At 61.9% G+C, this 24,531-nt stretch overlaps 1 protein-coding gene across 5 annotated transcripts in view; it reads left to right on the top strand.

Moving 5' to 3' along the window:
• Positions 1–24,531, top strand: part of RBFOX3 (RNA binding fox-1 homolog 3) — a 132,842-nt gene that overhangs the window by 55,241 nt on the left and 53,070 nt on the right. For all 5 annotated transcript variants that reach the window (XM_050981229.1, XM_050981227.1, XM_050981228.1 and 2 more), the window contains exon 2: positions 6,442–6,557. The gene's annotated coding sequence lies outside the window, so the exon portion shown is untranslated. The remainder of the gene's footprint in view (positions 1–6,441; positions 6,558–24,531) is intronic.

The following is a 24,531-nucleotide window of genomic DNA, read 5'->3' as shown; positions in this document are numbered from 1 at the left end:
TCACCAAAGCTCCTCTGTCTCCTCAGCTGTGCCAGCTGTAAATCTGGGGAGGTCTCACCGGGCACAGGGCTGGTGCCAGTCGTTGGATGCTCTGTCTTTCTGAAATAAGGAATGCTTTCCCTGGCGTTTCTAGCTCCCTGCCATCACTGCTGGTGTTGGGAAGGGCAGGGGGAGGACGTGTGCTGGGAGCTGTGGCCGTGTGGTGGCCAGGAGGGCTGGCAGAGCCCTGCGTGGGGCCAGCTCGGGGCTTGGGTGAGTCCTGGGGGTGCCACTGTCACTCCTGCCATCCCAGAGCCTCCCCCACTGAGGAGCCCTGGCAGCACAGGCTGCACCCAGGTAGGGGACAAGGGACTGGCTCTTCCCAGAGCAGACTCTGTGCCAGGCGGGCACTGTCACGGCAGAGCTGGGCATTGCCATGGCAGAGCTGGGCACCACAGCTGGTGGTGGCTGTGTTACCATCACTCCTGAGCAGCGCTGCCTGGGGAGGAGCTGTGCTGAGGTCGGTGTTTCTCCAAGAGCACCACGCTGTGTGTTTGATCTCCAGGCTGGGATGGAGGATGATCCCTCGGAGCTGGCCTGGAGAGGGGCAGGGTGTGAGTGGGGCTGAGCTGTCCTGGGGCAGCCAGGGAGCTGCTTGTGGAGAGATCTGGGAGAGCCCAGTCTGGATCCACTGCTGTCCCCTTAAACTGTGAATCTGCTCTTGCCTCTGGTGACCCCCAGGCCCTTTCCTCCATCTTGGAGCTCCTTGGATCTGCTCTGTGGTCTTTCTCTCTCTCCCTGGGTCCTCAGGTGCTGTTCACAGCCACGGTTTGGTCACAGGAGGTGGTACCTGGAGGCCAGAGTGTTGGTCCCAGAGCTGCCAGCACAGATCCCACCTTGGGATCTTCATCCATCCTCCTGTGCTAGAAAGTGCTGGCATTTCTCCATGCAGCAGCTTCCTCCTGGCAAAGCCCCAGCTGGATCTCTGTGAGAGACACTCTGAGGCTCTCTGGATGTTTCCCCCGTGTGCTCCCTGACTGGTGGCAGGGTCCCTCCTGCAGGAGGTGAAGCCCCCTGCCCTGGTCCCCCTGCCCTGGCGGGACAGGTTGCTCGTGGGGATCCTGGGGTGCTCCTCCTCTGGCTGGGGATGGGGCTGGGAGCTGCAGCAGCTCACCCGGGGGATGTGCCGAGCTCCTGGCTCTGGCACATGGCGCTGGCACAGGGCAGGCTGCCCTCCCCGGGTGCTCTGGGTGTGCTGTGGCTCTCCCAGCCGTGGCTGGGGCCCTGGAGTGCCCGGTGTGGGAGCCAAAGGCTCTGGTGTTCCACAGCAGAGCACAGCCCCTTCCTGCAGCAGCACCAGATGCTTCCCCTGCAGTTCGAGTTTTCCCATCTCATTCATTTTAGAGATTAATTAAAGTGTTTCCCCTCCTCTCTCCCAACCAACCTCCCTCCCTCTCTTTTCCCTGTTCCATACAGCTGCACATGGATTTTAGGGTCATGCTTGTTTACATCAGTTATATTTGAGTTAATGGCTGTTTGTTTTAGGAAGAACAGCAGAAATCCCATAAAAACAAATATTGTTTGTGTCCCACAACTGGTCCTGCAGCCCCACTGGGGTGGGGCCTCCCTGGGCAGCCCATCCTGCACCCTGCCAGCAGGTCTGCGTGGAGAGCTCTGCCACGGACACGCAGCATCTTCGGGGAGCTGCTGTGGAGTGACCTCCAGCGCTTAGGGGTGCTTGGCTGGGTTTTCCACGCAGCCCTGGTGCCGTGCCGGGTGGTGGCAGCCGGGTCAGCTGCAAACCCCTGTTTGCCAGGGCTAATGCCCCATCCTGGTGCAGGGATGCTGCTAAAGAGCCTTTGATGGGGCAGGCGGTGGCCTCGGTTCGTTCTTTCACCAGGAGCTTGGAGGAGGGAGAGTGTTAGGAAGAAGAAAGAGAGAGGGGAGGAGGAAGGATAATTATTTTTTCCAGTGGCTCTGAGCCGCTGGATGCCTTTAAAGCTGCCTTTGTGTTCCCGTGGCTCAGGCCGGGCAGAGCCTGGCCCGGAGCCGCGTGGCGCGGCCGCCTTTGTCGTGGGGCCGCGGTCTCGGTTGTTAACAGGGATGTGGAGACCCAGACCCTCAGATCTGCCGTGTGGCTGGTGGGAGGAATGTGCAGGGCTGCCTTATCACGCTCATTTAACTGGTTAATACATCTTCAGAGCAAATAATGCAGGCTGGGGGTGAACTGCTTAACCAACCTCATTACTATTGTGCATTTAGCAGCTTGGAGAAAGATAATACCTTTCAGGTTTGACCCAATTTTAGTTTTTGTTGTCATAACCATGGAAAATCGACCTTCAGAGACCCTCAGCAGTGAGCCTGAATAGGAAGTGATTTACAGCAAAAGTGCGGTGTGGAATGCTTAATGCACTTGTGCAGGAAAATAGACTGCAACCAGCTGCTGGCATCCATCGCCACAGCGAGGGCTGCCCCGGCTGCTGGCACCCTGTCCTGCTGCAGGGGCTGCTGGCACTGCCCTGCCCGAGGGCACACCCTCCGCGTGGGTGAACCTGGGGCTGGCAGAGCTGCCCTGGGGCTGTGCTGGTCTGCAGAGTTCCCTCACTGCAGTGCCAGTGCTCCTCGGGGCAGCCAGAGCGGGGCTGGCCTGGGCACCACTGAGGCCACGGCTGGAGCTGCTCACTGCAGTGGTCAGGGATGCCATGGTCAGCGTGCACCCTGTGGTCAGCGTGCACCCCGTGGTCAGTGTGCACCTCCTGGTCAGCGTGCACCCCGTGGTCAGCGTGCACCCCGTGGTCAGTGTGCACCCCGTGGTCAGCGTGCACCCTGTGGTCAGCGTGCACCCCGTGGTCAGCGTGCACCCCGTGGTCAGCGTGCACCTCCTGGTCAGCGTGCACCCCGTGGTCAGCGTGCACCCCGTGGTCAGTAACAGAACCCCATGGTCAGCGTGCACCACGTGGTCAGTGTGCACCTCGTGGTCAATGTTCACCCCGTGGTCTGTGTAGGACCCCGTGGTCAGTAACAGAACCCAATGGTCAGCGTGCACCCCCCAATCCCCCTGCCCCCCTTGGCCCGGGTGTCTCAGCCTGGCCCAGCGTGCCAGGGTCTGTCCGTGACTCACTGATCTTGGCCTTGGCTGCCTCTCCCACCATGCCAACCTCTCCCACCACGGCTTTTCTGCTGGTGCCCTTCGCCACCCGGGCTGTGCCGGGGGAGCGGTGCCAGCCCTGCCACCTCAGTGCCAGCCCTGCCGCCACGCCGGCAGCGTTCCCACGGGTGAGATGTCACCCACACCTGCGGGGGTGGTTCCCTTGCTCTGGTTTTGTCTGTGTCAGGCAGAGCCTTCCCCAGCTCCAGCAGTGGGGGTGCGTGGGACCTTCCTCCTGCTCCTGTGGGGAGGAGGGGGCAGGGAGGTGTCGAGCCTTCCTCCCCTTTCCCGGAGGCAGCTGCAAGCGTGGCTCTGCCACCCAAGCCTGTCTGTGCTGCTGCTGCTGCTGCTGCTGTGGCGCTGTGGGTGGTCCCTGTGGCACGGGATCATCGCTGGCAGCAGTGCCTGGGGCTGGGGGAGTGCTGGCAGTGGCTGATGCCCACGGGAGTGGGTGATGCCCGTGGGCTGCAGGTGATGCCTGTGGGTTTCAGGCTCCCCCAGCACACCCCTGGGGCACTGGGAGCAGATGGTGCCCGTGGGATGCAGGCTTCCCCAGCTCAGCCCTGGCAGCGAGGGGCTCTGCTCACTCCCACGGGAGCTGGGGGAGGAGTGGGTCTGTCCAGCCAGGGGGGCAGTGGGGGAGTGCTCCTCCCTCCCCTCCCCAGGGCTGTGTTGGGGTGGGGGCACGACGAGGGCAGGCAGTGCTAGATCACTGTAATTCTGCTGCTTGGCAGCTGAAGGAGAAGCTGCTCCCTCAGCACAGGAGTTGAAACTCTTTAGCCTTCCTCAGTGTCACCTCCATGGCCATGGATACCTCCAGGTGTGACGTGAGACCCGGGGAAAAAAACATCTTCTGTTTAGCATCAAAATCCTATTAGTGAGCGCCGTGTGCTGCTGCACAGACATCAGCTGTGGCGCAGAGAAGTCGAAGTAGCTGCAGGTCGGGCTGGAGCAGGGGCTGGGGCTGGGGCTGCACAGGTGCCGGGTGCTGCTTCAGCGAGTTTGCTGCTGGAAGAAAATTCCTCTCTTGCTCCTCTGCAATCCAGGGAAGAGCACTGCGGGCACATGCCCCCCAGGCTCCTGCTGCCCCCCAGGCTCCTGCTGCCCCCTGGGCTCCTGCTGCCCCCAGCCCTGCCTGCTGAGGGGCATTTCTGTGGCACCATGCTGCCACGGTGGGGTCTGGCAGGAGGCACCGGGCTGGGGCCAGGACTGGGAGCGTGCAGGCGGCGGCAGAGGCTCAGCCTGCTGGAAATGAGCCGGCACAGCCTTGGTCCTGCCCCCTGCAGCAGCCGCCAGGCTGGCCCAGGGATTGCAGATGCTGTGGGCAGCTGCATCATCTTCCCATCTCCTCCCTGAGGTGCTGCTGGCTTTGATAAAACCTCTCAGCCTTGCAGGGGTTGGCTTGTTGATCTAATCGCTGTGGTTTAGTGTGCAGTAAAAGCCCGGTGGCTCCTGGGGGAGATGTCCCGTAGGGATCTGCAATTCCTTTTGCATCCCTCCTGGGGAAGGAACGCTTCCCAGTGGCGGGGTGCTGCGGGGATGCTGCTGATGGTGAGGGATGCTGCTGGGCCCCCAGCACCAGTGGGGGACGTGCCAGCCCCTGTCCTGCACTCGCGTGGCTTTGCTTTTGGAAACAGAAAGTGCTGAAAAGATCCTGCTGTGTTCAGTTTGTTTCAGCGACGCAATTGGGTTTTCCCAGTGTTTGTCTCGTCCTGCGCTTGCTGCACATGACTGGAGGGGTTCCGTGGGGGGCAAACCCTGCAGTGTGAGTCCCCTCTGAGCCCCCAGCTCCACCCTGGTTCTGGTCACCCACAAACCACAGCAGGGAGGGAAGAAGGGCTGGTGGCAGAGGCTGTGGAAGGGGACAGCCAAGGGACGTTTAGGGGACACCCAGAGGGCTTAGGGGACTGGCTGTGACAGACCAGCATTAAAGAGGCTGGGATGGAAGGGCTGGGGAGCGACGCTGCTGAGCTCTAGCTGCGCCTGCTGATCAGGAGCAGAGCCTAATGAGCAGGACTAATGAAACAGGAGGGGAATTCCAGCGAGTCTGGGGAGTGCCTGCGATCCTCACTGTGTCTCTGTGGGTTCCTGTGGTCTGTCCCCAAACCAGTGACGGTGCCCATGGCAGGGATGGTGCCCACTCCCAGCAGCATGCTCGGTGTGCTGGGTGACTGCAGGTGCCAGCCCCAGAGTGGGTGCCTCCAGTCTGCTCCTGGGGCACATCCAAGTGCCTCTCTAGGCTGCCTCTTGGATTTTTACTGGCTCTGCACTGCTGGGAAGCCCATCCCTGTCTGCTGGGGTTGTTGGAACGTGCTGGCATGTGTTCCAATGGTGTTTGGGAGACACTGGTGGCTTCACACAGCCCTGGCCAGCAGCCTGGCCCAGGGATTGCTACAGAGCCAGCCTGGGGGCCCAGCTCCCTTCCCACCTCCCTCTTGGCCACGGCTGGTTCAGCATCAGGAGGGGATTTGCAGCCACACCAGCAGGCAGATCTTGTCTTCCCGTTCTCCTGGGTTTTTACTGAGCCAACTTTGGAGGACCTTGAGCACCACTCCTGCAGCTCTGCTGTGACTTATCTCCCAACTTCTGCCCCCGTTCCACCGAGGGGATAAATCTCAGCCCCCGGTGTGGAGCCGGTGCTCTGAGCCCATCCCACACTCGGTGCAGGTGCTGTAACTCACGGCACGGGGGGGCTGCCTGGCAGAGGTGCCAGGGGACGTCACTGCTCTGTGCTGTGATGGATGGGCTGCCCGGGGCAACAGGGAAAAAGTCCCATTACAATGGGGGACAAGCTGTTAAATTATCTCCTGTTCAACCTGGGTCGGGGAAAATCAAACTGGAGCTGCCGGTGGCCTCCAGAGAGTCTTCAGGAGAGCAAGGGAGTTGGGGACTTTATTCCTTTAGGAAGAAGTCTTTGTCTCTCCTTGCCTCCGTCCCATGCACTCATCAGAGGCCAGGGCTGGTGCTCTCAGGGAGGCAGGACCAGCCTCAGCATTTTCAGTCAGTGCAGAGCCTGGGACGTGTCCCTCTGGGGACAGCGAGCTGGGACCGGCTGCGTGCCCCGTGCAGCCAAACCCTGCTCCTGGGCCGAACGCGCTTCCCTCTCCTCAGGGGTCCTGGGTCCTGCCTCTGCCCCCGTCAGGGGCTGCTCCAGAGCTGCTCCCAGCCAGGAGATCACTGTGCTGTTGAAGGAGGGGGCCAAGCAGTGCGAGCCCCCGGGGCCGTGGCGCTCTGAGCTCCGCCGTGTCCTCCCCCGTTATCGACGGCAGTGCCCACACAGGGACGGGACTGGAGCCTCTCCCTCTCTCTTTCAGGCTGAGAAGCTTCTGCTGTGAGACCCTGACAGCTCCTCCTGACAGCTCAGAGGGGTGAACACGAGCGTGAGCTCCCACCTGCCAGCGCACCTCAGGCACCTGCTCTTGGTCTTCAGGTATGTGGTTTCCAGCCAGCAGTCCTTGTAGGGGAGGGCATGGAGATATTTTTTGGTTGAGGATGAAGATGCTGCTTCCCATGGCTGTGCCTGGGGCAGCAGCTCACATTCAGCCCACCAGAGGCTTTGCACCAGCCCTGGGTGCTGGTCCTGTGTGTCCAGAATTTGTGTGCTGACCCGGCAGAGGGGAGCGTTGCTGGGACAAGCCACGTCTGCTCTGATCCTCGTGGGATATGGCCTGGGGGGGTCTGGGATGCTTTGATCAGTCACAGCCGTCTCCCTCCTGCTGGCTGCAGCAGTGTGGAGGTCCCAGAGCATGCAGGACCTTGGTGGTGCCCCTGCTGGGAGGGGGTTGTGCCCATGGAGCACACACAGCCCTGCACGTCGCAGCCTGGCCAGACCCGCCGAGACCCGGCCGTGCTGCAGACTCCCCTCAGGGCTGCGTGCAGCTCCTGAGCTCTGGGCTGAGCCCATCACCAACGTCAGTTCACGTTACACGGACTGGAGCCCCCTCGTGCTGACACCAGTCTGCTCTGGGAGCTCACACCAGCTTGAGGAGGAGTTAAAATTTAAAACTCCTGCAGGCAGTGGGACTCTCTCCTCCAGACCAGGCATTATCCCTGTTTGTTCCCTGCACTGCGCGCACCCACAGGTTCAGCAGTGCTCAGAGAGTCATGGCCACGCTGTGACAGCCATGGTCCTCAGGGACTGGGCTCTGCTTGGGGCTCTTCTGCCAGAAAATTTGTCTTCCAGTGCCCTCTCCACCAACTGCTGTGCCGGGGGGATCCCCAGAGCTGGGACTGCTCCTGTGCCAGCTGGCAGTAGCCAAGGCGAGTGCCTGGCAGGAGGAATGCCCGTGGGGCCGTGCAGCACCAGCAGGGCTCTCAGTGCGAGGGCTGTGTGTGCCCCCCTTGCAGCACTGTTCACTGCACACTGGCTCCTCCACTCTGCCCCAGCCCCAGGTGCCTGCTTGGGAATCACAAAATGGGAGCTTGAGGCTCCTCGTCCCTTGCTGGGTACAGGTTGTCCAGAATGTGGGATTAGAGTGGCCGTGCAGATGGGTTCCCCAGCTGCATTAATCAGTCCAGAGGCAGCAAAGGCAGCTGAGCTCTGTGCATCACCTTGAAGCTCTTTTTTTTTTTTTTGTCTTTAGAAAACTTTGGGTGGATGTTATTGCTCATGAAAGCAAGGGGCTGATCATGCTGGGAAGGAGCAGGCGTAGTGTGGGCTGGCACTATTATGCAAGCTTCCCACATGCCGCTCTGCCAGTGCACTCCGTTCCAGAACAACAGCACGCGTCCGCGTGCCAGCCCCGAGCCACCCCCGGGTCTGCCGGAGCACCGGGTCCTGCTGTGCCCACCTCGCCCTGCCCGTGGGCCCTGCCCGCGCCTGCTCCACCTCCTGTGCCCGCTCAGCCCCGAGCCAGCCGCCCCACAGGTGGGCACTGTGGGGTGAGGGCTCGTGGTCCTGCCCAGCCCCACAGCACTGTGGGCACTGTGGGGTTAGGGCTGTGTGGTCCTGCCCAGCCCCACGGCACTGTGGGCACTGTGGGGTGAAGGGCTGCGTGGTCCTGCCCAGCCCCATGGGTGGGCACTGTGGGGTGAGGGCTGCGTGGTCTTGCCCAGCCCCACGGCACGGTGGGCACTGTGGGGTGAGGGCTCGTGGTCCTGCCCAGCCCCACGGCACGGTGGGCACTGTGGGGTGAGAGCTCGTGGTCCTGCCCAGCCCCACGGCACGGTGGGCACTGTGGGGTGAGGGCTCGTGGTCCTGCCCAGCCCCACGGGTGGGCACTGTGGGGTGAGGGCTCGTGGTCCTGCCCAGTCCCACGGCACTGTGGATCCAGCTGTTGTGAGTGTCCTGGCCAAAGTGGGAGCGCTGGGAGTTTCTCCCAGGACCTTGTCTGTCTCTGGGGCTGGGACTAGGCTGCTTTTCAGGGGATGGCAGACAGGTTGTCACCCTGGCCACAGTGCACGTCGTGCCCCTGCATTGGGAGGGCTGTGCCTTGTCCGTGGGGACTGTGCAGCCACTGCTGCCAGCACTGCTCTGGACACCAGGGCAGAAGTTGGCTCACTGGAGCTCAGGCCACCAAGCCTCTTCCCTATCCAGCTTTTCTCCCTGATGCTTTCCTCCTCCCCTCCTGGAGCCTGGCTGGGCCCTGTGTGAGGCTCGGGGCTGCCAGCCATGGGGTCTGTGGGTGCTGGTGCCATGCTTGGTGCTCGCTTGGGGCTCACTGCTTGCTCCAGGCTGCTCCCCACCAGCCTCCTCACTGGCAGGCTGGTGGGGAGCAGCCTGGAGCCAGTGCAGAGCCCCAGCAGTGACCCTCCCCATCATCCCCAGGCCTGCTGGAGCACCCCCGGGAGGAGAGCGCTCCTTCAAGGAAGGCTTGGAGATGAGCAATGGAAAACATCTGACAGGGGAGCCCTTGAGGCGCTTTTGTTCCAGCGAGTGGGAGTGTGAGATCTGCTCAGACATGAAAGGCTGCGCAGCTCCGTCCCCAAAGTCACGGCGGAGGGGAGGGCGGGGGGTGTGCGGCTGCACCGGGAGGTCATCCCGGGAACGGCTGGCACCGGGATCCCCCCTCCCGCCCTTTCCAGCAACTAAATTAGGTCACACTTGAAAGTCAGTTTCTTGGCTGTGGATTTAATTTAGCTTTTCCAGGCTAGTTATCATATAATAAATTCCAGGAGATTTATAGAAAACATGCCCAGGGAGGCTTAGCCAGTGTGTAACAAGATTTGTGCCTCTTTCCTGCTGTTGAGCAGCTCTGGCGAGCGCAGCGCCGCCGGCAGATGTGCGGGCAGGGCTGGCAGCCCCGTGGGAGCTCCCAGGGAGACAGGGCAGCCCCAGAAACGGGCTGGGGGCATCACCCCCCAGCTCTCTGGGGCACGGGAGGGTCCCAAAGGCAGCTGTGCTCTGCCCTGGCTCCCCACCTGCCGTAAATCACCCGGAGCAGGTGCATTCCCCTGGCCGTTCATCACTTGTCTCCTCGCCCTGGCTCAGCGAGGGCAATGCCCAGCAGGAGCCCATCCCGGCGGTGCCAGTGCGTGCCCAGAGGTGGTGAGCAGTCAGAGGGGAGCTATTGGGGTCTCCCGGTGCCTTTCTGTTCGAGGGGTGACGGTGTGTGGGACGTCCTTGCTGGGGCTACCTCGTGCCCTCGCTGCCCTGGCTCCCGGAGCACAGGGACCGCTCGGCAGAGCTGCAACCGGCGTCTCCTGGCTCTCCCCACCGCTGGGGCGGGTTTTCCACCCCGCTGGAAGAGGCTGAGCAGGGAAAGGCGCTGGAGTCCGGAGGGATTTGTGGCGATGGCAGCGCAGCGCCGGGAGCCGGCGGCTCGGCGCGGGGGCACTGCCAGCGCTCCGGCTCCGCTCCCTGCTAACGCCGCCCAATTAGTGTCTTATTAGTCACTCCGCTGTTAAGGCATTAGGAACAATTAAGGGTGAGAAGAGTTTCCAGATGTAGCGGCAAGCGCTGGAGCTGGGAGCTGGCAGCTCCGCTGGCTGCTCCCATATGGAAGGGATCTGGCACGCAGTGGGATCACTGTGGGCCATGGGGCCGGCGTGGCAGGGTCCCATTGGGATGCAGGGGATTCCTGCAGGGCGGCCCTGGGGGCAGTGCCCACCCCTGCTCTCAGCCCTGCAGCCGGGGCCACGCAGGGCTGGGATGGAGGAAGCGGCTGCTGAGGTGCCCGTGGATGAGGGGCACAGCTGGGCCTGCTCCCTGGGACTGACTTGGCTCAAATCAAGTATTTATTTACTGCTGCAGCTGGGTGTGAGTCTGTCCCCCGTGCACCCGGCCGGTGCTGGCAGCCCTGTGCCGTCCTGGTGAGCCACTGGGCTGGGAAGCGCCTGGCTGTGAGCACAGGATCATCTGGGACGGGGCACGTGGGGGACAGCTGCTGTGACACTTTTAGGTGCGGGAGAAGTAGCACAAGCAGAGACGAATGTGACTTCAGAGCCCAAATGCAAGTGACTTTAGCTCCCCAGAAATAGTCCCTGGGCAATGCAGGGGAGGGACCTGGAGCTGCAGTTCCTGGGGATGTTGGGGTGCTCCTGTGACTTTTTCCCCTCATGCAAGGTGGGCCACACTCCCACCATTGCCCCCCACCCCATGGTACTGGAGAGGCCACGAGCCAGGGGTCACAGAGGTGGCTCTGGCCAGCATAGGCAGTCTCTCCCCAGCACCAAACACCTCACCCTGTGACGAGCATTCTGTGAGTGTTCCCTCTCAAGCCTTGGAGCCCTTGGGTGCCCTCGTGGTGTGGAGGGTGTGGTGGCATCAGTGGACACTGATGCTGTGGTCCCCCCTAGTGAACCGAGGCTGAGTGAGCTCTGTGCCATGCTGGTGTGCAGCAGGGCGGCGGAGAGGGGCACAGTGGCCTTCAGTGCATTGAAATCATTTCTCTGCTGCTCTCCCCAGGGCGAGGAGCAGTGCGTGGACAGATGGTGTTTTTGAGTGACCTTGTAGCTCGGAGTCGTTCCCTCGGCTGCTGAGTAACGCTGGGACGGGAGCCGCGGGAAGCGGCAGTGGTGCCACAACCTGCTCAGGCCGGCGGGAGCCTGGCAGGGAGCCAGGGCTGGGAGGGATGTGGGGTGAACCAGGGGATGGAGCCAGAGCCCGACAGCCCTAACGCGAGGGCTGCGGGGAAATTCCGTGTGCACTGCGATCCTGGCTCCCCGCGGCTGCGGGAACTGTGTGGTGTCGGCAGGGAGCTCCGGGCCCTGGCCGCGTCCCTGGCTCTTCCTCGGCAGCAGGATCGCTGCTCCGGAACCACTGCTCCGGGCTCCCTCCCGGTGCTCTCCCTTGGGAAGGGCCTGAGCTGTCTCCAGGAGCTGGGGAGCAGTGCCTGCAGCTGGCACGGTGGGAGCACAGATGTGATGCGTGGGGACACCCCGGGGAGTTCGTGGTGTGCCCAGAGGGCAGCAGGTAGAAAGGCCTTTGCCGTGTGAAGTTTCTGTCAGAGCTGAGATCCAGGACTGTGGTCCTGAGGGAACAGATCCAAGGGAAGGGAAAATTGCACTGCAAGGTGCAGCTTTGCTGTCGAAGAGTCACCCTGGGCAGGCTCAGCTCCTCTGGCACCCTTGCAGCCTCCTACGAACTCCGTGCGGGCTGCAGCACCGAGAGGTGTCCTAAATTGGGGAAGGAACAAGGAGCTCTTGGCACTCGCCTGGAGCATCATTTGCATTCCGGCGCAGCTCCCGGCTGCGAGGGAGGCGGGGGCCCGGCAGCCCGGGGTGAGGAGCGGGGCCGCTCGCCAGCTCCGGCTGCCGGAGCATCCCGTGGGACCGCTGCGGAGGGGGCCGTGGCCTGGGGACCACCGTGCACCAGGTTCCTCGTTTTCCTTCTTCTCTCGCTGAACTTTGTGTCCAAGTTCTCCGTCCAAGATTTGTGCCTTTCTTCACACGGGAACGGCCTTCTGGCTTTGGGGCCCTGTGCTGGGATCTCTGCTGCTGCTGCCCCACGGTGCCGCTGGCTGTGTCCCGTTGGTTTGTGCTCTCCGGGGATGGAGAAGGCACACGGGCCGAGGGGCAGCCGGGGCCGGGCAGTGCCCACGGATGGCTTCGGGCGCTGTGTGGCAGTGTCCCGTGGGATGCTGGCCCTGCCCCGGGGCTGGCGGGAGCAGGTCGGGCCGGGCTCCTCTGAGCCGGGATGTGCGGAGGGCAGGGCGAGGCGAGCGGCGGAGCGTGCGGGGCTCCCGTGGCCCCCGAGCGCCGCACTCAGGGTGCGGGACCCCAAACTGCTGTGGGGTCGCTGGAGGGAGCGAGCTGGGGGCGAAGGGCTCCGCCGTGCCTGGCGTGCGGGGTCAGTGCTGCACAGAGGAGCGGGTGCCCTGCAGCGCCGGGGGCACGGCGTCTGTCCCCCTGAGGGGTCCTGGGCAGGACGGGGCTGCGTCTGTCGGCGGGGAGCTCTGTGCGGGGCTGGGGCAGGGCGGGATGAGCCCCGGGGCTGTGCCCTGTGTGCCATGGGCGCTGCCGGTGCCCAGCTGCGGTGCATCACCCGCCGCGCCGGTGCCGGGGCTGCCGCGCAGCATCTGAGCAGCTCCGCTCACTTAACATGCAGCAAGTGTTGCACTCGGAGAAATTTAGACGTAATTTTTTTTGTGCTTGCATGTAAATGTGGGTAGGTGCTGTCCTGATTGATGGCAATTAGCATTTTCTAACGGTAACAGATGTTCGGATTGCCAGGAGGCTGGTACCTAACGCCCACACTGCCATCTGTTCTGCTGGGCACTGCCTGGGGAAGCGGCACCAGCGCTGCGGACCTGCGGGGCCGTGCCGGGCTGTGTTTAACAGCGCTGTGCAGGGGGGTTTATTATGGGGGTTTTTCTGGGGGAAAATAATAATGATAAGGACGTTTTCGGGTTTATAAATAGCACACTGTTTGTTATGGGATGGAGACTTTCCATCTGAACAGCAGCCCGGATTGCTGCACAGTTAGCAAAACAGTCTGGGCAGCGCGGGGAGCAGCTTTCCAGGGGATGCTTTCCAGTGGGAAGGGGTCTGGTGGAGTGGCCAGGGGGTGTTTGTCCCACCCCATCCTCTGCTGGCTCTCCATGGCAGGTGGTCACTGCCTGTGGGAACGAGGGCTGCTCTGCTGTGGGCATCTCTTGGCAGCTCTGGGATGGAAGTGGTGAAACATCTGTGTGTTGTTTGAAGGTGTTTGAAGGTGTTTGAAGGTGTGTCTTAGGAAGAGACCCAGAGCCCTGAGCCCAGTCCCACTGTCTGGGCAGTCCCACCTCAGCCCCTTTCTTCACCCAGTGCCTGTCCCTCCTTGTTCCCTCCTGCCTCCCTTTATCTGCAGCCTTTTACACCCATTTTTCTGCCAACCTTGTCCTTTTGCATGACCAGCTCCTCCCAGTGCCCATTCCCTATGCATTTATAGAGAAGCTTTGATCTGGCTCAGACCAGCTCCTCTCTCCTGCTCCTTCTGTGCTCCTGGAGCAGCTCTCCATCCCCTGGCAGCCTGACCCTCCCAGACAGGGCCATCCCATGGCATGGATCCAGCACCAGCCAGGCTGGGCCAGGCAGCGCGGGATCACAGTGACAGTGACAGTCACACACTCACACTCACGCTCACACTCACACGCTCACACTCGCTCACTCTCCTCCCAGATGCTGGAGCTGGTGACTCAGAGTCAGCCTGTGGCTGAGTAATGCACTCAGTTGTGTCTCCATGTGGTTCCCAGGTTGCAGCAGATGCTCCCATGTTCAGTGCTTTGCACTTTGTGCTGCTCAGTCTCAGGGCCTGGCAGCCCCCTCCAGGCTGACCCCCTCCTCCTGCCCCCCATCCCACTGGGATGCTGCTGCTGGCCCAGCCACTCACATTCCCAACTTACTGTGGCCTGAGCTGCATTAGGTACAGGCAGATTTTAGATACAGATCACGAGGTACGTTAGATTTTACCTGTTTGTTGTGTATTTCCACGCTGGTTTTCACTGAGCTGCTGTTCTGCATGGTGGGGGCTCGGGGGTCTTGCCCTGACTCCTCTCATCTCCGTGCTCTGCTTTCCTGTGCTGTGGCCCAGTGCAGCTTGGCAGGATGTCCTGGGCTGGTTCTGGGGCTTTCTGGGATGGAGGATGTGGTACGTGACCCGGTGGGGGCATGGGAATCACCACTCTGGGCAGAGGAGCAGACTGGGGATGAGCCAAAGTCTCGTGCTCGTGTGAGAGGTCCAGCCCTTGCTGCAGTGCTGGCACCAAGGCACCTGGTGATGCCTGGGAGGTGTGTGGGGAAATGTGGGCTGGGGACAGGGATTTGGGCTGGGGACGGGGTGAGGGGCTCGAGTGCAGACAGGCTTCTCCCCCACACTTTCTTTTTTTCTGTTGGAAAACAAGTCTGCTCCGTCTTTGTTTCTTCCCCTCGCTTTTCAAATTCATCTGGGAAAACTTCCCTGGGTGCTCGCAGAGGTGTCACCAGCCCGACAGCTTGTGCTGCTCTAATAAAATGGCTCCGTAGCAGAGGGTTTGATCTATTTTTAAAGCGAGCTCCGCGCTGTCTCCTCCCGCCCTCCCACTGGCAGCCAAACAGAGCCCGAAGGCTCCTGGGAGCGCGGCAGCAGCACCACCGAGCCCAGGCCTGTGCCACGGCCGTGCCAGCTGCCGTGCCCGCGCCCATCCTGCTCTCCGTGCCCAGGGAATGCCCCGGGGGGCAGAGGGGGCTCCCTGTGCTGCTGTGTCAGGGAGAGGAGCTCTCTGCGTGGTGCCATTGCTCCGAGCGGTGCTTGTGCTGTGTACATTAACAGAGGGAAACTTCGCTCCGCCTGGAAGTCGGGTATTTTCTGCCTGCTTGATGCCCCGTTATTAAAACTCGATTTCTACGAATAACATCCTTTAAATAGAATTCGTCTTCCAGCAATGACTCATCGCAGAGCAGCAGCTCCTCGCGGGAGAAGGCAGCACGAGGGCAGGTCTGGCACTTGCAGCCTTGGGAATCCCCAGCTCGGTGCCCGCGGCTGTGCTGCGTGCCGGGGAAGCCGCCCCGGTGTCCCTGCTGCCCATCCTGCTGCCCATCCTGCTCCAGCTGCCACCAGTGCCCACGGGCTCGGCCCAGGGGATCCCCGCTGCCCTCTGGGGTGCCCCGGAGCCCGCAGTGCCAGGAGGGGCCGTGCTGCCCCAGTGGTGGCACCGTGATGGTGTCACCGTGCCGCTGTCTCCCGCCCGTGCTGTCCCTTGGCACTGGCTGGGGATGAGGTGAGCTCCCAGAGCAGGAGGCTGCAGGACTGAGGCTGTGATGGATCTCTGCCAGGCTGGCTGTGCCAAGCCCTGCCGGGCAGTGGCCGGGGCAGTCCAGCTGCAGGACGTGGGGCACAGTGAGATCTGCCCATGTGTGTGTGTGCCCCTTCTGCTGGCACTGGCTCTGCCTCTGCTGGTTCCTTGATGGAGCTTCTTACAGTGTCAGGGACAGGAAGAGGAGTGGGAATTGTGTCGGGAGAGGAGGTGGATTAGAGGCGTTCACTGGTGGGGGTCGGATGGAGCTGGGATGGACGGGCTGGGGCTGAGGGGCTCCTCCTCCCCAGAGCTGTTTCACCAGCACTTCAGCACTTCCTCCAGGGAGGAAGAGGAGGGCACAAGCCAATCTCCCAGCCCAGGCAGTGTTGGGCTGGGGCAGCTCCAAGAGGTCCAGAGCTGCTGCAGAAATGAGATTTCTCCGTGCTCTGGCCTCCTCCCTGGGCCGCCGCTCGCTCCGGTTCAGGGGCTCCTGCCAGGATTATTATTCTTGCAGGTCTGACATCTGTTAAGGTGACAGCAGCCGGGGAGAGGGAAGGGATTGGAACAAATTTCTCATAAAAAGTAGCTAAGTTGATGAAACCATTACAGTGCCTGCATCCGGTACTCCATCACCGTGACACTCCGGGGACAGGGGTGGGGACAGGGACAGGGACTGGGACAGGGACAGGCACTCCATGGGCTCAGCTCTCCCCAGGAAGGCAGGGCCAGCCCTCTGTCCCACGGTCCCTGTCCCTCAGCTCTGTCCCACAGCCTGAGCCTCCCACGTCTGACCCTTTCTCGGTGCTGGTGCTGCTGTGCCCTGGGCAGAGCCCCCGGGCAGTGAGCTGGGGCTGGGGCACATGGGGAGAAAACAGGGCTGAGGGCTGGGCTCCAGAGCTGTGGAGCATCCGGGGGCTGCAGGCAGGGCTGGCATTAGCCCAGCGAGCCCGGGGGCTGTTTGCCACCAAGGTGACGCTGTTGGTGGGCACGATGGGTCACCCATGGCTCTTGGGCACAGCATCTGCCAGGCTAAACGGGGTGAGGCTCTGTTTGCTGGCCCTGGCCCGTGTCCAGCCAGGCTCCCTGGGCCTTAAATCCTGCCAGTGCCTTTTCCTGCAGAGGTGCTGCTCCAGGGACCATGAAGAGCCAAGAGAACTTCAGAAAAGGCAGCTAATCTCCAGCCCATGCCTCAGAAATGGCTTTAATCCCTTTTCCACCCCCACAGCCTCCTTCATTCTCGGCTAGAAGTGGTCACCCCTGTTAAGTGCTCGCTCCTGGGCTGAGCACTGAGCTGGTGGAGGAGGTGCTGGGATGTGGAAGGAAAACCCTTTTTCCTGGAGGCGTTGAGCTATTCCTTGCCGTGACCTAGATGTCAGTTTAATGCTCTGACAAGTCCCAAGACTCACATATGAAGTTGCCCAGGGGAAGAGGATATTTCAGGAGCACAGAAGCTGCTCAGCAGTGGTAAAGTGCACGAGCTTTCCCTGGCAGGAGCCGTGCTGAGCCTCCGTCTGCTCGTGCCCACCGTGCCAGCCGGGGAGCGGTGCCCCCTCTCCTCGGGGTGTGAGCACGGTGCCCGGGCCCTGGGAGGGTCGGTGGTGCTCTGGCACACCCTGGCAGTGCCCTGCAGAGCCCCTGGTGCTCCAGAGCTGGAGGAGGAATGGGAGCTGCTGGTGCTGCCTGCCCAGGGTGCAGGAACAGTCCCTGCTCCTTCCCCTGGCTCCGTGGCAGGGCTGGGCATGGGCTGCCAGGAGGAGCACGGTGCGGGTGGAGGATGTCCAGTGCCCTGCTGGGTAAACCTGGGTAAATCTGGGTAAATCAGTGCCAGTGCCCTGCTGGGTAAATCTGGGCTTGCACACTCACCTGTCACTGTCTCCCTGCCCATACCAGGTGGTTGTGTTCCCTTTTTCTCTCACTGCCATGCTCCTCTGTGCCTGCTGGATTTGGGTGCATTCCCAGGGCTCTGCCCGGGGGTGGCCCTGCTGGGTCCCCCCTCTCCGTGCCACTGCCTTTGTGGCACAAAGCACAGCCACAAAACTGGTGCTTCCATCTTGCGTTCCCCCGCACCTGTGAGTTCCCCTGTGGATGATTTAGAGCTGAAAGCCTGGGCTCTGGCACTGGGAGAGGGTTCCCGAGATAAAATAATCTCTGCCAGCAGCTGAAGTGACAGAAGCCCCATTAACAGCAGCATATGCCTGGGAACACCCGTGCTGAGGGGGAGCAGGGGAGCAGCAGCCCACAGGAAGGGGGGAAGGGGGAGCTGGTAATTACTGTGCTGCCATTGGGATGCTCCTCACTAATTTACAGCCTTGGTGGAATCAGGATGTGATTCTTCCTCCTGAGCCTGGGCAGGGCTGTCCCTTGGTGCAGGCAGCCGTAATTACCCACATTTAACCGAGGGCTCCTAAAATGTATTTGTCTTGCAGCATGTGAGTGTAATCGCTGCGAATTTAGTAGGAATGCAGTTGTGGCTGGAGCAGGACCCCGCCTGACAGGGAGCACATGGAGCTGGGGCTCCCCCGGCTGCTCCTGGCCCTCTGTGCAGGCAGGCAGGCAGGGACCCTGCTGCCAGGTGGGGATTTGGGGGTTCCTGGGCATCACTGCCACCTTCCCTCCCTTGCTGTCCGGACTGGAAGTCTGTGCTGACGGCATGGATGTGCTGCCAGCAGGAGCCAGGCAGGCTGGGAGTGCTCCTGGGCCCTGCAGGTGAGGCCCCTCTCCAGCACTGGGGCTGGGGGGTTCCTTTGCCTTGTGTGTGTCTGGGGGCACCAGTGCCACACTGCCAGCTGTTCTCAGGAGCAGGGCTCTCTGCCGAGGGGTCTGTCCTGGCATCCCCCTGTCCTGCTGCTCTGGGCTCCAGCCCCAGGTCACCTCCACCCTGCAGCCCCATGGCTGGGGGCTCGGGCAGCGAGCCTGGGGCAGGTGGGGAGCAGAGCCTGGGGCAGATGGGGAGCAGAGCCTGGGGCAGGTGGGGAGCAGAGCCTGGGGCAGGTGGGGAGCAGAGCCTGGGGCAGGTGGGGAGCAGAGCAGAGCCTGAGGCAGGTGGGGAGCAGAGCCTGGGGCAGGTGGGGACCTTTCAGTGCCTCTGGGTGTGGGGTGCTCTCTGGGACACCTGCTCTGGGGCTCCCCAGTTCTGGTGGCTGCCCCCCCTCCTGAAGGCAAGCTCCCAGGTGGGTTTTAGGGCATCTGTGCTCCCTGAGGGGCCGTTTCCTTGCCTGGAGTGGAGGTGACAAACACATGACTGGGACCTGCTGAGCCTGGAGGACGCGGCGCTGGGGTGGCAATGGTGTCAGCTGTCCCCTTGGCACAGGCACAGCTTGCTGGCTGTCACAGGGGCTTGGGGACCATCCTGTTTGGGGGCAGCTGGCCACTCTCCACGGCTGTCACCCCTGCCCCAGGGCTGGTGTCCCCCTCTCCGTTAGGCTGAGTGTGGCTGCACGCAGTTCTGGCAATGGCAGTGAAGGGCAAATGTGTGCTGGCACCAGGCTTGGGCCTGTGCTGGAAAAACACCGGTGGCACGGGAAACGTGCAGGAAAGAGCTGCAGAAATGGTTCATGGGCTGGAAAAGCTGCTCTGCTGTGGGAGACAGAGCCTAAGTAGGTTGAACTTTTCATCCAAGAGAAGTTTAAGAGGTGGCTTGACGATGTGGGTTGTTTTAGCTTGTGATCAAGAGATGTCTGTGGGTACAGAGCGCTCTAATTTAGCAGGAAAAGACTCTGAAAGCAGCCAGGCTCTGAAAGCTCCAGAAGACAAACCCTGACTGGAAACGAAGGGTGTATTTTTATCAGGGAAGGTAATTAACCACTGGAATGGCTTAAGCCTGTGGGGGTTTCTCTCTTGCTCGCTATCTGTGCATCAAACAGGGATATCTGTCAGGTGGAGGGCAGCCAGTGGATGAGCACAGCGCTGGAGCCTTTGGCCTGTGCTCCAGGAATGCCCTGGCCAGGTCTGAGGGCCCGTCTGGCCCTGGGCTGTGTCACTGTGGGGGTACTTGAGGGTGCTTGGGAATCTGGGTTCTACAGGAGAGATGAGCCCGAAAGCGCTGGAATTGGGAATTGGGAGAGTTTGCCTCTGTGGAGAAGGGGTCTTGTTTTCTCTAGGGATTTTTAGAAGGAGGCAGCACTAAAGTTGCCCTCAAGCCAGGCACCTGCCCTCTCCCCTCAGTTCTGGCCCTGCCCCAGCGTAGAATCTGCAGAAAACCAAAGAAAACTTTCTCTTCTTGGCTGTGAAAGTCCCACACTCCAAAGCCAGGCCACTTTGGGGTTTTCCAGCCTGTTTTCTGTAGCCCTGCTGTAATGCCTGTGTCCCCCTGGCACTGCTCAGCGTTATCTGCCCACCCTGTGACGGGCAGGGAAACTCCCCAAAGCCAAAGCCAAGGCAAGCTGTGCTCCTCCTGTGCTGGAGCCTGGGCCTGGGGGGGAGTGAAGGGAAATGGGGCTGTGTGTCACCCTCGGGGCTGTGTGTCACCCTCGGGGCTGTGTGTCACCCTCAGGGCTGTGTCACCCTCAGGGCAGTGTCACCCTCAGGGCAGTGTGTCACCCTCAGGGCTGTGTCACCCTCAGGGCAGTGTGTGACCCTCAGGGCAGTGTGTCACCCTCAGGGCAGTGTGTCACCCTCAGGGCTGTGTCACCCTCAGGGCAGTGTCACCCTCAGGGCAGTGTGTCACCCTCAGGGCTGTGTCACCCTCAGGGCAGTGTGTGACCCTCAGGGCAGTGTGTCACCCTCAGGGCAGTGTGTCACCCTCAGGGCAGTGTGTCACCCTCAGGGCTGTGTCACCCTCAGGGCAGTGTGTGACCCTCGGGGCTGTGTGTCACCCTCAGGGCATTGTCACCCTCAGGGCAGTGTGTCACCCTCAGGGCTGTGTCACCCTCAGGGCAGTGTCACCCTCAGGGCAGTGTGTCACCCTCAGGGCTGTGTCACCCTCAGGGCAGTGTCACCCTCAGGGCTGTGTCACCCTCAGGGCAGTGTGTGACCCTCAGGGCAGTGTGTCACCCTCAGGGCTGTGTCACCCTCAGGGCAGTGTCACCCTCAGGGCTGTGTCACCCTCAGGGCAGTGTGTGACCCTCAGGGCAGTGTGACCCTCAGGGCAGTGTGTCACCCTCGGGGCAGTGTGTCACCCTCAGGGCAGTGTGACCCTCAGGGCAGTGTGTCACCCTCAGGGCAGTGTCACCCTCAGGGCAGTGTCACCCTCAGGGCAGTGTGTCACCCTCAGGGCAGTGTGTCACCCTCAGGGCAGTTAGTCACCTCAGGGCAGTGTCACCCTTAGTGGCATTGTGACCCTCAGGCAGTGTCACCCTCAGGGCAGTGTGTCACCCTCAGGGCAGTGGTTGTGACCCTCGGGGCAGTGTCACCCTCAGGGCAGTGTGTCACCCTCAGGGCAGTGTCACCCTCAGGGCAGTGTCACCCTTAGGGCAGTGTGACCCTCAAGGCAGTGTCACCCTCAGGGCAGTGTGTCACCCTCAGGGCAGTGTGTGACCCTTGGGGCTGTGTCACCCTCAGGGCTGTGTGTCACCCTCAGGGCAAGTGTGTGCCCGTGGGCCAGGGCCAGCCTGCTGGGGCACCTTCGGTATGGTGCCGTGGGCAGGAGCTGCCAGGGCTGCAGCTGGCACCCGGCGTGGCACCGGGGGTGGCAACGGGTGCAGCTATGGCTGCCAGGGCTGCAGCTGCACCTGGCTTGGCACGGGGCAGGAGCTGCCAGGGCTGCAGCTGGCACCCGGCGTGGCACCGGGGGTGGCACGGGGCAGGAGCGTCCTCCCCCGACGAGCAGGGCTGCAAATAGTCCCTGAGTCACTCTCTGGAACGGGACCATCTTCCCAGGTCCTGTCGTTGTCCGGATAATTCTGAGTCTTTTCTCTGCCAGTGCAGTGTCACAGGATGGGGTGCTCAGTGTCACAGGAGGGGGTGCTCAGTGTCACAGGATGGGGTGTTCAGTGCCACAGGATGGGGTGCTCAGTGTCACAGGATGGGGTGCTCAGTGTCACAGGAGGGGATGTTCAGTGTCACAGGATGGGGTGTTCAGTGTCACAGGATGGGGTGCTCAGTGTCACAGGAGGGGGTGTTCAGTGTCACAGGATGGGGTGTTCAGTGTCACAGGATGGGGTGTTCAGTGCCACAGGATGGGGTGCTCAGTGTCACAGGATGGGGTGCTCAGTGTCACAGGAGGGGGTGTTCAGTGTCACAGGATGGGGTGCTCAGTGTCACAGGATGGGGTGTTCAGTGTCACAGGAGAGGGTGCTCAGTGTCACAGGATGGGGTGTTCAGTGTCACAGGATGGGGTGTTCAGTGTCACAGGAGAGGGTGCTCATTGTCACAGGATGGGGTGCTCAGTGGATTTCTGTCACTCCTGTCACTCCTTCCCCTGGGGCAGTGTGTCCCCTCTCCCTGCTGTCAGTGCTCACCCAGCACTCCTGGGCTCCGTGCCAGGCTGAGGCACCACAGGCTGGGCTGGTCTTGGTGTTTCTGACCCTGGAAACTCAGAGATCTGGGGAAACTCAGAGATCTGAGCCTGGAAACTCGTGATCTGGAGATCTCCTGAGAAGGCAGAGCTGGTCCCTGCCACGGAGCAGCCCCGTCCCTGCCCTGAGGGGTTTGAGGAGTGCGGGCAGCCGGGCAGGGCTGGCAGGGCAGCACGGTGCCAGGCTGGCTGAGTTGTTACCCCGCACGTCTGTGCTGCTGCCCGTCCCCGTCCCCCTGGATCCAGGTGGCATCGCGGGCACTGGCCTTCCTGGCTGGGCTAAGGGGGGCGTGGCATGGGAAGGGTTAATGCGGGAAGATTTTCACCCCCTGGCATAAACAGCTCCGAATGCATGTTTGCCTTCATTTGCATATTGAAACATATCCTAAAGGCCCCTGGTTTGGAAAGTTCTGTTTTTTACTCCATCTTCCTATAGAAGGGAGGAAATTATTCATAATTAAAAAGCAATAATAATGCAGAACGAAGGAACCCAGCTGTATAATACCCAGCACAAAAGGGGGAGCGTGGGGAATCTATTTTTAATGGTTTCCACAGCAACTGCGATTTTGTTTACAGTGATTTTCCTCCTGTGCTGTGAGGCTGTTCCCAATTTACATTTTTGAGGAGCTCCTGCATGGGAGGCCCATCACTGGAGGGTGCTCTGGCACTCGGGGAGGGTGCAGAGCAGAGATGGGGCTGTGGGGAGGTGCTGAGCAGAGATGGGGCTGTGGGGAGGGTGCAGAGCAGAGATGGGGCTGTGGGGAGGGTGCAGAGCAGAGATGGGGCTGTGGGGAGGGTGCTGGGCAGAGATGGGGCTGTGGGGAGGGTGCAGGGCAGAGATGGGGCTGTGGGGAGGTGCTGAGCAGAGAGGGGGCTGTGGGGAGGGTGCTGATGCAGAGATGGGCTGTGGGGAGGGTGCAGAGCAGAGATGGGCTGTGGGAGGGTGCAGGGCAGAGATGGGGCTGTGGGGAGGGTGCAGGGCAGAGATGGGGCTGTGGGGAGGTGCTGAGCAGAGATGGGGCTGTGGGGAGGGTGCTGAGCAGAGATGGGGCTGTGGGGATGTGCTGAGCAGAGATGGGGCTGTGGGGAGGGTGCGGAGCAGAGATGCGGCTGTGGTGGAGGTGCTGAGCAGAGATGGGCTGTGGGGAGGGTGCTGAGCAGAGATGTGGGCTGTGGGAGGGTGCTGAGCAGAGGATGGGGCTGTGGGGAGGGTGCAGAGCAGAGATGGGGCTGTGGGGAGGGTGCAGGGCAGAGATGGGGCTGTGGGGAGGGTGCAGGGCAGAGATGGGGCTGTGGGGAGGGTGCAGGGCAGAGATGGGGCTGTGGGGAGGTGCTGAGCAGAGATGGGGCTCTGCAGGGGCTGCCGGGGCTGGGTGGCACAGCCCTGGCTGCCCTGTGGGGCTGTGGGCCACCAAGGCTGGCAGAGCCCAGCTGGGGACACTCAGAGCTGCCTCTGGGGTCCCACTCTGCTCCTGGGCACTGCTCAGGGACACCCCTGGGCACGGCCAGCAGGGCAGGTCCCTCGGGAAGGCTGTGCTGGTGCTGGAGGGGACACCGGGGCAGTGCCACCCAGCTGTGCCAGGCCAGGGGTCCCTGGTGTCTGCTGAGCCCTTGGTGGCTCAGAACAGCCCGGGGCTGGTTCTTCTGCTGCACAGGGGTCTGGGGACAGGAGGGCAGTGTCCCTGCTCCCTGGGCAGGCCATGGGGGAGCCCGGGCTGGGCTGGGCTGGGCTGGGCTGGGCTGGGGGTGCAGCTGGGACTGTCTCAGGGCTCTGGGCTGAGCCCAGGCATCAGTGCTGGGACTGGTGGAGCAGCAGGGAGGATGGTCCTGAGCAGCTTTCGGGCTGACACCAGCACAGGATCCAGGAGCTGGAGATTGCAGCTGGCCTGGGAGGTGCTGGTGTTTAATGAGGGCTAATGGAGCCATTTGCTGGCAGCTCCTTGCATTTCCTGGGCTGCTCTGGGGCTGGGAGCAGGTGCTGTGGGAATAGCCTGGGATGGAGAACGAAGGGGTTTTGTCTGGGACTCTTCCTGGAGTCTGTGCAGGATGCTCTCCCTCTGGGAGGATGACGAGGCTCTCCTGATGAAGGCGCTCCTGATTTATTTTCACTTTTTTAGCTTCCCTCCTCTTTTTCCTCTGGGAGGGGATGTGAAGGTTCTCCCCTGGTGCCCGTTCCTGGCTGTGTCCCCAGGATTGTGGCCCAGCCCTGCCCCAGGACAGGGCAGCACGCCAGCCCTGGGGACCCTGCAGGGTCAGGCTTTGGCCCTGTGCAGGGCAGTGTCCTGCTGTCCCTTGTCCCAGAGCTGTGTCCTGCTGTCCCTGGGCCCCCAGAGCTGTCCCCTGCTGTCCTTGTCCCAGAGCTGTGTCCTGCTGTCCCTTGTCCCAGAGCTCTGTCCTGCTGTCCCTGGGCCCAGAGCTGTCCCCTGCCCTGGCTCCCCCAGGACCCAGGTGGAGTTTGCTTTAATCACAGCCTCACTCGGAGCCAGGGCAGGGCTGGCTCTCAGTGCCAGGGTCCAAGGTGCTGATTGTGGCCAGGTGCCCCCAGGGGAAGGGAACCTGCAGCCCAGGTGTCTCAGCAGGAGCCAGGGCGATCCCAGCCAGGCTGCTCAGGGGGCTCTGGCCCCTTCCATCTGCGAAGCTGCTGCCTGGAGATCAGCTCCTTTCATGAACCAATAAAAGAAGGTTTTTATCACCTGTTCCAGCTAATTTTCTGTGGTTTGTAATGGCTTTGGGAAGCAGGTAATTGCAGCGATTGCATTCCATGTGTAGCATTAAAGGGAATTGAGGGGACCGTTTGTTAATTAGCTGTACTTGTG

The sequence above is a fragment of the Serinus canaria genome, chromosome 18, assembly GCF_022539315.1.
Source record: "Serinus canaria isolate serCan28SL12 chromosome 18, serCan2020, whole genome shotgun sequence".
NCBI lineage: Eukaryota > Metazoa > Chordata > Aves > Passeriformes > Fringillidae > Serinus > Serinus canaria.
This window is presented reverse-complemented; position numbering and strand designations above follow the sequence as displayed.